Source organism: Oncorhynchus keta, chromosome 28 (genome assembly GCF_023373465.1).
Source record: "Oncorhynchus keta strain PuntledgeMale-10-30-2019 chromosome 28, Oket_V2, whole genome shotgun sequence".
In the NCBI taxonomy this organism is placed as follows: Eukaryota; Metazoa; Chordata; class Actinopteri; order Salmoniformes; family Salmonidae; genus Oncorhynchus; species Oncorhynchus keta.
In genome coordinates, this window is record NC_068448.1 from 50,991,469 (window position 1) to 51,002,147 (window position 10,679).

Below are 10,679 nucleotides of genomic sequence, written 5' to 3' on the forward strand. Positions count from 1 at the left end.
CAAAATTACTTCTGGCCTTAAGCTGTTCTTGTCTGTTAATGCTCTTTATTATGCAATGTTTCATGTTTTCTTGTGGAAGAGTAGCTGCTATCGCAACAGCTAAAAAGGGGGGCTTTGGTGGATAAGTGGATGTGTGTTGGTTAGTGTAGATGGTCCTCGTGCATGGCAGGGGATAATTTATGATGTTATCGGGTACCGATGGGGGCGGGGGGGAAGGAGGGTGTACTGTATATGGACGTAATCTGTCAGACCCTGTCACAGACCGGTTCTGTCTCAATGGAAACCACAGCAGGGAGAGCAGAGCTAGGGAACAATATGTATGTCCCAAATGGCACCCTATTACCTACTGTATATAGTGCATTATATTTAACCAAAGCCCTATGGGCCCTTTATCAAAAGTAGTGCATTATATAGGTAAAAGGATGTCATTCGGAGGGCGGAACGATTAGTCGGTCAGTCAAGAAATGGTCAGAGAAACACCTAAGTATCCTACAGACAAATACAAGCTACTGTATGTATCCTACAGACAAATACAAGCCACTGTATGCATGAGTTGTAATAGATGTGTGGCACTCCAACCATATTTTTTTATATAGAAGTCAATATGTACTTATTCTGTTTCATCTCATTCTTATTCTTGAGTCCCAATCAGAAAAAATAACCTTGTCCTTTCCAAACCCCCCTCTAATCTTTTCAAATATTTAACTTTTCAGCAACCTGACATAGCATAAGAAATGTTCTTTGAAATATTGATATTGCTTTTTTCACCTCGTTGCGTAATGTCACCCCAACACTGCTTTCAACAAATAGATATCAAAGAAGCACTCTCCTCTCATCTTCCATATTCCCAAGATAGATTGGTAAAATGTATCCGTATGCCATGAACCATCATGCATATTCAACAACTCCTGCATATGCAACATATGACTGTTAGCCAATGTGACATATAACTACAATGGAGAAATGTCACTATATTGACATGTAATGAGACCATGTTAAATATGCTCAAATACATACCCAGATAACAACTGACATTTACTAAGAACTTCAATGACTCCTGATAGCTGTTCACTCAGCCACTGACCTCACACAACCTCACACACACACACACACACACACACACACACACACACACACACACACACACACACACACACACACACACACACACACACACACACACACACACACACACACACACACCAGACACACCACCACAGAAATCACATACACCATTGTTTGAAGGCAAAGACATTAAAGGGTCCATGTTTTCGCTGCTTTATTGCTTCCTTATCAACTGTGATGTCGCTGCCTGTAGTAACACTTGTTGCTTCCCATATGGCACTGTATTCCCCATATAGTGCTCTATTTTGGCCAGGGCCCTCTATGGCAGGATAATGGTCAAACAATATGTGCTATTAAGGGGAATAGGGTGCAATTTGGGACACATCTATACTCTTAGAAAATATGCATTATTTTTTTAACATGTGTTGAGGATGGTTATTTTTATTTTAACACAATTACTGTCTTGGCACATTTATCACATGATTTGTGTAAAATGTTCAACACAGTGATTAAGTTAAAAGTGACACTTGTTATCCTAACTTGAGAGACACGAATGTGTTAAATCTACATTTTTTCGATGTATTGTGTTATAATCCACTTTAATTATTTAGAGTCTATGATGTGGGGGTGCTAAGCTGACAAATGGAATTGTTTAAGATGGCCATGCTACGGATCATTTAGCGATTTGATTTAGAATTTTGGGACCAGGTCATAGGCACCACATCATTTAGGTATTTGATCAAATATTTTTTTTACAGGCCTTTACTACTAACGCCCAAGGAAACACATTAAATAACACATTCATGAATGGCAAAAAGGACAAAAAAGGACAAAAATAAAAAGTAAGAAACCATATTTGTCTGTCCTAAAAAAATAACTACAGATATAAAAACAAAAACTTTTTTTTCACCCACCTTTTTTGGGTAGGTTCAAAACTCCCTTCATACCTACATTTATTTTTTTATACCAATAATGGTTACCTTCAGACGAGGTCCGTGACACTTGTGGGGGTCGTAGAGCAAATGTTTTTTTTATGTATTTATTTATTTTTTATTTAACTAGGTAAGTCAGTTAAGAACAAATTCTTATTTACAACAACTGCCTACCCGGGTCAAGCGCTGGGTCAATTGTGCCTCGCTCTACAGTGGCTTGCAAAGTATTCACCCCCTTGGCATTTATCCTATTTTGTTGCCTTACAACCTGGAATTAAAATAGATTTTTTTTGGGGGGGGTTGTATCATTTGATTTACACAACATGCCTACCAGGGTAGCCTAGTGGGTAGAGTGTTGGACAAGTAACCGGAAGGTTGCAAGTTCAAACCCCTGAGCTGACAAGGTACAAATCTGTCGTTCTGCCCCTGAACAGGCAGTTAACCCACTGTTCCTGTGCCGTCATTGAAAATAAGAATTTGTTCTTAACTGACTTGCCTAGTAAAATAAAATAAAATAAAACAAGAAATTAACAAGAAATAAGACAAACATAACTTGAGAGTGCATAAATATCCCCTCACCTCCAAAGTCAATACTTTGTAGAGCCACCTATTTCAGCAATTACAGCTGCAAGTATCTTGGGGTATGTCTCTATAAGCTTGGCACATCTAGCCACTGGGATTTTTGCCCATTCTTCATGGCAAGACTGCTCCAGCTCCTTCAAGTGGGATGGGTTCCGCTAGTGTCCAGCAATCTTTAAGTCATACCACATTCTCAGTTGGATTGAGGTCTGGGTTTTGACTAGGCCATTTCAAGACATTTAAATGTTTCTCCTTAAACCACTCGAGTGTTGCTTTAGCAGTATGCTTAGGGTCATTGTCCTGCTGGAAGGTGAACCTCCTTAACCAGACTCAAATCTCTGGAAGACAAACAGGTTTCCCTCAAGAATTTCCCTGTATTTAGTGCCATCCACCATTCCTGCAATTCAGACCAGTTTCCCAGTCCCTGCCGATGAATAACATCCCCACAGATGGTTTATAGATCAGGTGTGTGTATATATACTGAAATCATGTGACAGATCATGTGACACTTAGATCATGTAAATAAAGTCTATTTTTTGACTTCTGAAGGTAATTGTCTGCACCAGATCTTATTTAGGGGCTTCATAGCAAAGGGGGTGAATACATATGCACCCATATGCACATATGCACCCAGCACTTTTCAGTTTGTATTTTTGTTAACATTTTTGTAACAATTTATTTATTTTATTTCACTTCACCGATTTGGACTATTTTGTATATGTCCATGACGTGAAATCAAATAAAAATCCATTTAACCTCTTGCTCCTACCTGACACGCAGGTGTCCCATCTAGACATCTGGAAATGCAAATGCGCTACGCTAAATGCTAATAGCACTCGTTAAAACTCAAACGTTCATTAAAATACACATGCAGGGTATTGAATTAAAGCTACACTCGTTGTGAATCCTGGCAACAAGACAGATTTTTAAAATGCTTTTCGGCGAAAGCATGAGAAGCTATTATCTGATAGCATGTAACACCCCAAAAGACCCGCAGGGGACGTAAACAAAATAATTAGCATAGTCGGCGCTACACAAAACACACAAATAAAATATAAAACATTCATTACCTTTGACCATCTTCTTTATTGGCACTCCTAGATGTCCCATAAACACTATTGAGTCTTTTTTTTCGATTAAATCGGTCCATATATAGCCTCAAATCAAATCAAATAAAATCAAATCAAATTTTATTTGTCACATACACATGGTTAGCAGATGTTAAATGCGAGTGTAGCGAAATGCTTGTGCTTCTAGTTCCGACAATGCAGTGATAACCAACAAGTAATCTAACTAACAATTCCAAAACTACTGTCTTATACACAGTGTAAGGGGATAAGGGAATATGTACATAAGGATATATGAATGAGTGATGGTACAGAGCAGCATACAGTAGATGGTATCAGTACAGTATATACATATGAGATGAGTGTGTAGACAAAGTAAACAAAGTGGCATAGTTAAAGTGGCTAGTGATACATGTGTTACATAAGGATGCAGTCGATGATGTAGAGTACAGTATATACATATGCATATGAGATGAATAATGTAGGGTAAGTAACATTATATAAGGTAGCATTGTTTAAAGTGGCTAGTGATATATTTACATAATTCCCATCAATTCCCATTATTAAAATGGCTGGAGTTGGGTCAGTGTCAATGACAGTGTGTTGGCAGCAGCCACTCACTGTTAGTGGTGGCTGTTTAACAGTCTGATGGCCTTGAGATAGAAGCTGTTTTTCAGTCTCTCGGTCCCAGCTTTGATGCACCTGTACTGACCTCGCCTTCTGGATGATAGTGGGGTGAACAGGCAGTGGTTTTGGTGGTTGATGTCCTTGATGATCTTTATGGCCTTCCTGTAACAACACGTGGTGTAGGTGTCCTGGAGGGCAGGTAGTTTGCCCCCGGTGATGCGTTGTGCAGTCCTCACTACCCTCTGGAGAGCCTTACGGTTGAGGGCGGAGCAGTTGCCGTACCAGGCGGTGATACAGCCCGCCAGGATGCTCTCGATTGTGCATCTGTAGAAGTTTGTGAGTGCTTTTGGTGACAAGCCGAAATTTCTTCAGCCTCCTGAGGTTGAATAGGCGCTGCTGCGCCTTCTTCACGACGCTGTCAGTGTGAGTGGACCAATTCAGTTTGTCTGTGATGTGTATGCCGAGGAACTTAAAACTAGCTACCCTCTCCACTACTGTTCCATCGATGTGGATAGGGGGTGTTCCCTCTGCTGTTTCCTGAAGTCCACAATCATCTCCTTAGTTTTGTTGACGTTGAGTGTGAGGTTATTTTCCTGACACCACACTCCGAGGGGCCCTCACCTCCTCCCTGTAGGCCGTCTCGTCGTTGTTGGTAATCAAGCCTACCACTGTTGTGTCGTCCGCAAACTTGATGATTGAGTTGAGGCGTGCGTGGCCACGCAGTCGTGGGTGAACAGGGAGTACAGGAGAGGGCTCAGAACGCACCCTGTGGGGTCCCCGTGTTGAGGATCAGCGGGGAGGAGATGTTGTTGCCTACCCTCACCACCTGGGGGCGGCCCGTCAGGAAGTCCAGTACCCAGTTGCACAGGGCGGGGTCGAGACCCAGGGTCTCGAGCTTGATGACGAGCTTGGAGGGTACTATGGTGTTGAATGCCGAGCTGTAGTCGATGAACAGCATTCTCACATAGGTATTCCTCTTGTCCAGGTGGGTTAGGGCAGTGTGCAGTGTGGTTGAGATTGCATCGTCTGTGGACCTATTTGGGCGGTAAGCAAATTGGAGTGGGTCTAGGGTGTCAGGTAGGGTGGAGGTGATATGGTCCTTGACTAGTCTCAAAGCACTTCATGATGACGGAAGTGAGTGCTACGGGGCGGTAGTCGTTTAGCTCAGTTACCTTAGCTTTCTTGGGAACAGGAACAATCTGGACCCTCTCTTTCTAAAATGATCTGCCGAAATTGTTGCAACTCCTATTACTAGCCTGTTCAACCTCTCTTTCGTATCGTCTGAGATTCCCATAGATTGGAAAGCTGCCGCGGTCATCCCCCTCTTCAAAGGGGGAGACACTCTAGACCCAAACTGCTACAGACCTATTTCTATTCTACCCTGCCTGTCTAAGGTCTTCGAAAGCCAAGTTAACAAACAGATCACCGACCATTTCGAATCCCACCGTACCGTCTCCACGATGCAACCTGGTTTCAGAGATGGTCATGGGTGCACCGCAGCCACGCTCAAGGTCCTAAACGATATCATAACCGCCATCGATAAGAGACATTACTGTGCAGCCGTATTTATCGACCTGGCCAAGGCTTTCGACTCTGTCAATCACATTCTTATTGGCAGACTCAACCGCCTTGGTTTCTCAAATGATTGCCTCGCCTGGTTCACCAACTACTTCTCTGATAGAGTTCGGTGTGTCAGATCAGAGGCCTGTTGTCCGACCTCTGGCAGTCTCTATGGGGGAGCCATAGGGTTCAATTCTCGGGCCGACTCTCTTCTCTCTATACATCAATGATGTCGCTCTTGCTGCTGGTGATTATTTGATCCACCTCTATGCAGATGACACCATTCTGTATACCTCTGGCCCTTCTTTGGACACTATGTTAAATAAACTCCAGATGAGCTTCAATGCCATACAACTCTCCTTCCGTGGCCTCAACGGCTCTTAAATGCAAGTAAAACTGAATGCATGCTCTTCAACCGATCGTTGCACGCACCTGCCCCCCCGTCCAGCATCACTAATCTGGACGGATCAAACTTAGAATATGTGGACAACTACAAATACCTTGGTGTCTGGTTAGACTTTAAACATCTCCAATCCAAAATGTAATCTAGAATCGGCTTATTTCTCAACAAAGCATCCTTCACTCATGCTGCCGAACATACCCTTGTAAAACTGACCATCCACCGATCCTCGACTTCGGCGATGTCATTTACAAAATAGCCTCCAACTCTCTTCTCAGCAAATTGGATGCAGTCTATCACAGTGCCATCCGTCTTCTCACCAAAGCCCATATTCTACCCACCACTGCAACCTATATGGTCTCGTTGGCTGGCCCCTCACTACATATCCTTTGCCAAACCCACTGGATCCAGGTCATCTATAAGTCTTTGCTAGGTAAAGCCCTGCCTTATCTCAGCTCACTGGTCAGCATAGCAACACCCACCCGTAGAACATGCTCCAGCAGGTATATTTCACTGGTCATTCCCAAAGCCAACACTCTTTGGCCGCCTTTCCTTATAGTTCTCTGCTGCCAATGACTGGAAAGAATTGCAAAAATCTCTGAAGCTGGTGTCCTATATCTCCCTGTCTAATTTTAAGCATCCGCTGTCTGAGCAGCTTACCGATCACAAATAACACACCCGACTACCTCATCCCTACGTTATTTTCTTACACTCTTGCTCTTTTGCACCTCAGTATCTCTACTTGCACATCATCATCTGCTACTACTATTGAGTGAGAGGTTGTTTTGTTGAGGTTGTTTTGTTGACACACAAGTGCCCTCACTCCTCTCTGTAGGCGGTCTCATCGTTGTTGGTAATCAAACCCACTACTTGTTAACTTGATAATTGAGTTGGAGGGATGCATGGCCACGCAGTCATGGGTGAACAGGGAATACAGGAAGGGACTGAGCACGCACCCTGAGGGGCCCCAGTGTTGAGGATCAGCAAAGTGGAGGTGTTGTTTCCTACCTTCACCACCTGGGGCAGCCCGTCAGGAAGTCCAGGACCCATTTGCACACCCGGGGTTCAGACCCTGATCCTCAGCCTTAATGATGAGCTTGGAGGGTACTTTGGTGTTGAATGCTGAGCTGTAGTCAATAAACAGCATTTTTTACATAGGTTTTCCTCTTGTCCAGATGGGATAGGGCAGTGTGATGGCAATTGCATCATCTGTGGACCTATTGGGGCAGTAAGCAAATTGAAGTGGGTCTAGGGTGACAGGTAAGGTGGAGGTGATATGATCCTTAACTAGTCTCTCAAAGCACTTCATGATGACAGAAGTGAGTGCTACAGGGCTGTAGTTATTTAGTTCAGTTGCCTGTGCCTTCTTGGGTACAGGAACAATGGTAGCCATCTGAAGCATGTGGGGACAGCAGACTGGGATAGCGAGAGATTGAATATGTCCGTAAACACACCAGCAAGCTGGTCTGCGCATGCTCTGAGGACTTCGTTAAGGATACTGTCTGGGCCGGCCGCCTTGCGAGGGTTAACACGTTTAAATGTCTTCAGCCACCTAGAAGGAGAACCCACAGTCCTTGGTAGCGGGCCTCGTCGGTTGCACTGTATTATCCTCAAAGCGCGCAAAGAAGGTGGTTCGGGTAGGTTTTAGTAGTCACAGTAGGTACAACATCTCCATTGCACTTCCTTATAAACTCACTCACCGAATCAGCATATACTCTACATCAATATTATTCTCAGAGGCTGTTATCAAAACAGTCTTGAAACATGGATTCCGATTGATCAGACCAGCGTTGAATAGACCTTACCACGGGTACATCATGTTTGAGTTTCTGCCTATAGGAAGGCAGTAGTAAAATGGAGTTGTGGTCAGATTTGCCGAAAGGAGGACAGGGGAGGGCAGGTGAAAGCCCTGTATACATCGCAGAAGTTAGAGTAGCGGTGATCCAGTGTTTTACAAAAGCGAGTGCTTCAGTCAATATGTTGATAGAATTTAGGTAGCCTTGTTCTCAAATTCGCTTTTTTTAAATCCCCACTGACAATAAATTCAGCCTCAGGATATAATCTTTCCAGTTTGCGTAAAGTCCAGTGAGGTTCCTTGAGGGCCGTCACGGTATAGTCTTGAGGGGGAATATACTGTACAAGGCTGTGACAATAACATTTGATTGTGAGGAATTCTAGGTCAGGTGACCAAAATGACTTAAGTTCCTGTATGTTGTTACATTTACACCAATTGCACCAGTGCTGCAAGGAAAGACCTAGTTAAGCTGCAGCTGGCCCAGAACAAAGCGGCACGTTTTGCTCTTAATTGTAATCAGAGCGATAATATTAATACTATGCATGCCAGTCTCTCTTGGCTAAGAGTTGAGGAGAGACTGACTGCATACTTCTTCTTTATATTAGAAACATTGTGTTGAAAATCCCAAATTGTTTGCAAAGTCAACTTACACACAGCTTTGACACACACACTTATAACTTTTAAAAAATGTATGTAGTTCTGTATTATGTCATTCTGTATTATGTTTCCTGTTTTGTGTGGACCACAGGAAGAGTAGCTGCTGCTTTTGCAACAGCTAATGGAGATCCTAATAAAATACCAATACCAAATGAGACGTTAATCATGAAACATACACCCCTGCCCTTCTTCTTCTCGGAGAGATGTTAATTCCTGTCGGCGCGACGCACAAAGAATCAGGTGGCTGTACCGACTCCGACAGGATATCCCGAGAGAACCATGTTTCCGTGAAACAGAGTATGTTACAATCCCTGTTGTCTCTCTGGAAAGCAACCCATGCCCTAATTTCATCCACCTTGTTTTCTAGAGACTGGACATTAGCGAGTAATATACTCAGAAGTGGTGGGTGGTGTGCGCACCTCAACTTCTCCTTCAGCGTTGTTTTGGGTCAGCCTCTGAAATCAGTTCAAATGACCTGGGTGGTTCGGACAAAGGATCCACTTCCGGAAAGTCGTATTCCTGGTCGTAGTGCTGGTAAATTGACGTCGCTCTGGTATCCAATAGTTCTTCCCGGCTGTATGTCATAACACTTGAGATTTTATAGGCTAACAATGCAAGAAATACATTATAAAAAACAAAATACTGCAAAGATTCCTAAGGTTTAGAAGCGAGAAAGTGTCACGCCTTTAAAATATCATGAATCATCATCACGCTGCATTTTGGTCCGATCCTTGTTCTACCTCTTCGTCAGAGGAGGAGATAGAAGAGAGCCGTTACAGAATCACCCACCACACCCGGACCAAGTGGCGTGGTAACAGGCAACTGCAGCAGCAGGAGCAGCGCAACAAGAATTTCTGGACTTCGGAGAGAAATCCTCCACGGGAGAGGACCCTGGGCTAAACCAGGGGAGTGTAGCCGCGCCAAGGTGCAGCGAGAGAAGGACTGGACATGGGAGGACGAACTGGGCGGTGAAGGACCTTGGGCTCAGCCTGGAGAATATCGCCGCCCCAAGGAAGAACTGGAGGCGGAAAAAGCGGAGTGGCGCTGGTATGAGGAGGCAGCACGGCGCGGATGGAAGCCTGAGAGTCAGCCCAAAAACATTATTGGGGGGCTTACAGGGGTATGGCTATGCCAGGTAGGAGACCTGCGCAAACTCCCTGTGCTTACCGGGGGCTAGAGAGACCGGGCAGGCACCGTGTTATGCTATGGAGGGCACGGTGTTTCCAGTGCGGGTGCATAGCCCGGTGCGGTTCATACCAGCTCTTCGTATTGGCCTTGCTAGAGTGGGTAGGTTACCTAGAGCCAGGTAAGGTTGGGCAGGCTTGGTGCTCAAGAGCTCCAGTGCGCCTGCACGGTCCGGTCTATCCAGAGCCACCTCCACACACCAGTCCTCCGGTGGCAGCTCCCCGCACCAGGCTTCCTGTGCGTGTTCTCAGTTCCACCAGTGCCAGCACCACGCATCAGGCCTACAGTGCGCCTCGCCTCTCTAGCGCTGTCGGAGTCTCCCGCCTGTCTAGCGCTATCAGAGCCTTTCTCCTCTACAGCGCTGCTGGAGTCTCCCGCCTGTTCAGCGCTTCCAGAGCCTTCCTCCTCTACAGCGCTGCTGGAGTCTCCTGCCTGTTCAGTGCAGCCTGAGCTGCCAGTCTGCATGGAGCAGCCTGAGCTGTCAGACTGCATGGAGCAGCCTGAGCTGCCAGTCTGCATGGAGCAGCCAGAGCTGCCAGTCTGCATAGAGCAGCCAGAGCTGTCAGTCTGCATAGAGCAGCCAGAGCTGTCAGTCTGCATGGAGCAGCCAGAGCTGCCATTTTGCATGGAGCAGCCAGAGCTGCCATTTTGCATGGAGCAGCCAGAGATGTCAGTCTGCATAGAGCAGCCAGAGCTGTCAGTCTGCATGGAGCAGCCAGAGCTGCCAGTCTGCATGGAGCAGCCAGAGCTGCCAGTCTGCATGGAGCAGCCAGAGCTGCCAGGTTGCATAGAGCTGCCAATCTGCATTGAGC